Below are 2,928 nucleotides of genomic sequence, written 5' to 3'. Positions count from 1 at the left end.
TCCCTGCCTGCCAGCCTCAATCAGGAAATGATGACTATTGCAACACACTCTCAAGTCACTTCCCCCAGGCTGGACCCAGCACAGTTCAGATGGCCCGGTAGAGGCTGAGGGCTGCTCACAGATACGCACGATGTGTGAGAAATTGCTCATCAAGTTGTATAACCGTTGTCCCCTGTTACACGGTGGCAGAAGTCAGCAGGACCCAGGGCCATCAGCATCAGAACTCCATTTCCCTCTTGTGGTGCTGTCTCTGGTCAACAGGGTGTGAGCAGAAGGACGTGTACAAGTTCTGGGTTATGCCTTTGGGAGCATGGGAGGGTGGAAGTAGGTACTGAGCTCATAAGGATGAGGTGAGAAGTTGTAGGGTGAGGGATCCCAGATGGCAGAGAGGGCTGGGTGGAAGCTCCACTCACCTCCTTCTCAGGACCAAACTGACATTACAATGAACCTAGAGAACAATCGTCCTGAGTAATAAACTGAGGACGAGCTGGAGAGAAGCCTTATAACCAAGGACTTACCAGAGAAACCACATCAAGACTGGGAGGAAGTGCAGAGGCATAGGGAGCTGGCTGGGCTCCACAGGAGGCAGATGAGATTCTGGGGAGAGATTTCAGTTGCTGGCAGGGAGGGGGGGAGGAGGGCTCCCCCTGAGAAGGGCGGGGTCCAAATTCCAAGTCTGGCTTCCCCAGCCTAAGAGTACCAGAACTGGGAAAGGCACCCACATAACGTCCAGCTGTGAAAAGCAGCGGGGTGTCTGTCCACCAGGGACAGATGGCTAGAGACATTCCTGGGGATAACGTCATTTTATACCATTTACTCACATTATAAAATGCCCAGTTGAAAAACAGCCTTCACCCAAGGATGTATTTACTGATTTTAGAGAAGGGAGCATGAGAGAGAAACAGCTATTGGTTGCCTCCTGCACACACCCCGAACAGGGACAGAAGGCAAAACCTAAGGATGTGCCCTGACCAGGACTCCACCGGGAACCTTCCAACTAACTGAGCCACCTGGCCAGGGCTCTGCCAGGTCTGTCTTGGTTTTACTCTTGGGGAAGGTTTGAAGAGGCAGTGAGGGGGTCAATAAGTTGCTTACAAGGCGAACTGGAGCACCATTTTAAAGTGCTAACACGCAAAATTTCATTTGCAGCCACTAGCCCTAGGCTTTGGGAGAGGGAAGGCAGGGCAGGTCCACCAGAGTCGAATCCGGTACTGGTGGCTGTGGGTATGTGTGCCTGCTGGAGGGGTGGCTAAAAAGCCTGCTCTGCTGGTCTGTGGAAGTGCCGAGGGGACTGTATGACCTGGGAGCAGCCCTCTAGCAATACCTGCCAGGAGCTGAGACAAAAATACTTCAGCTCCCCTGAGCTTTGGGAGATAACTGTGAAGCGTGTGTTTCTTCCTAGGCTCCCAAGCTTAATCAGTACTAAGTAGCAGAAGTGTCAAGTACCAGCAGCACTAAAATCTCCAGTATTAATCTTCTGCAGTACTAGCAGGATTGGGCTCCAGCAGTAATTGTGCCAGCAGCATTAATTTCCAGCAGTATTAGTAGTAGCGGTATTGAGCTCCAGCAATATTATACAAGCACTGTTGAGCTCCAGAGTATCATTACTAGTGGTATTGAGCTCCTGCAGTGGTATGTACTAGGATTACTATGCTATACAGTATTAAGCTCCAGAAGTATTGGTATTAAGCTCCGGTGATTAGTGCTAGTAGTATTAAGCTTTGGCAGTATTAGTACTCGCAGTATGAGCTCCAACAGTCTTAAACTCTGGTTGTCCATAGCAGAATCTGGCTTCAGAACTTGTATATTCTCAGTGAAGTGTTTCCCAAATAAACAACTTGAGTTTGAATCCTTATCCTGGGCTCTGCTTCTAGGGGAACCCAAACTGAGACCCGCTAAGTGCCTGAGAAACTCACGCCAGGCCCAGTTCTGCATCCGCAGGTTCAGAGGTGGACTTGCAGCAGCCCGGGTTTGCCTTTGGTGGGAGGAAGGTCTGTCAGGACTGTGCTGACGCCCAACACGCTGTAATGGAAACACTAGTTACTGAAGTAACTCGAGTTGAAGTCTATTGACTGTTTCCTCTTGTGAACTCAGCTTTTCAATGCCAAAGTGTTTCAGTACACAGCTACCGTCATCCGATAACAATCTTTTATACGTGTATGTGTGTGTGTGTGTGTGTGTGTACATATAAACAGCGGCATCACAACAAGAAGACAGCACTTCCTTACTATCCAGCCAGTGTTCGGATTCCCCAGTGATCTCAGGAGGGTCCTTTTAGTTTTTCTAAAAATCAGAATCCAAATCCTCAAAATAGAGGTCTGTGAACTGCATTTGAGAGAGATGCTGATTTAAATGGGACAACACTCTCCATCTCTCTGCTAAAGTAAGAACCCACTGAGCCACAGCTTCTCAGGGGGAACCTCCCCAGCCACTGAACTGTCTCTCCAGAACTTCGTCTGCCAGCATTCAGATGGAGGAGGAGCCAAGTGCTCCTGTTGCCTGGATGGGGCTCACTTGTCTTGCTGTTGAAAAATTCAGGAAAGTCAACAAGGCCACCACTTACCTAAGGAAAACCCATTCCCATTAAAGGCGTTTCTTCGAAGGTTGTTTTCAAAGCACGTGGTAGGGATTTTTGAGGTCTTGAGACTCCTGTAAGACCCTTTTTGTGTCAGTAACACTTCTGTGTGTAGATTTATTTAAACAGAAAACAACTTAATGTCATGAATATTCACCTAATTGTCCATGTTGCCCCAGAAAAGAAGACCGGTATTTTTGGAAATGATTTCAACTTGACACTCTAATGAGATCCCTTAATTTAATTTTCTGGCTCAGATCTTTGTCATTCCTGTAGTGGGGTTTAAATGTTTTTTATTGATTTGAGAGAGACAGATGTGGATTTGTCGTCCCACTCATTTACGCATTTATTGG

Source organism: Artibeus jamaicensis, unplaced genomic scaffold, assembly GCF_021234435.1.
Source record: "Artibeus jamaicensis isolate MK-2021 breed Jamaican fruit bat unplaced genomic scaffold, CSHL_Jam_final contig_2566, whole genome shotgun sequence".
In the NCBI taxonomy this organism is placed as follows: Eukaryota; Metazoa; Chordata; class Mammalia; order Chiroptera; family Phyllostomidae; genus Artibeus; species Artibeus jamaicensis.
This window is presented reverse-complemented; position numbering follows the sequence as displayed.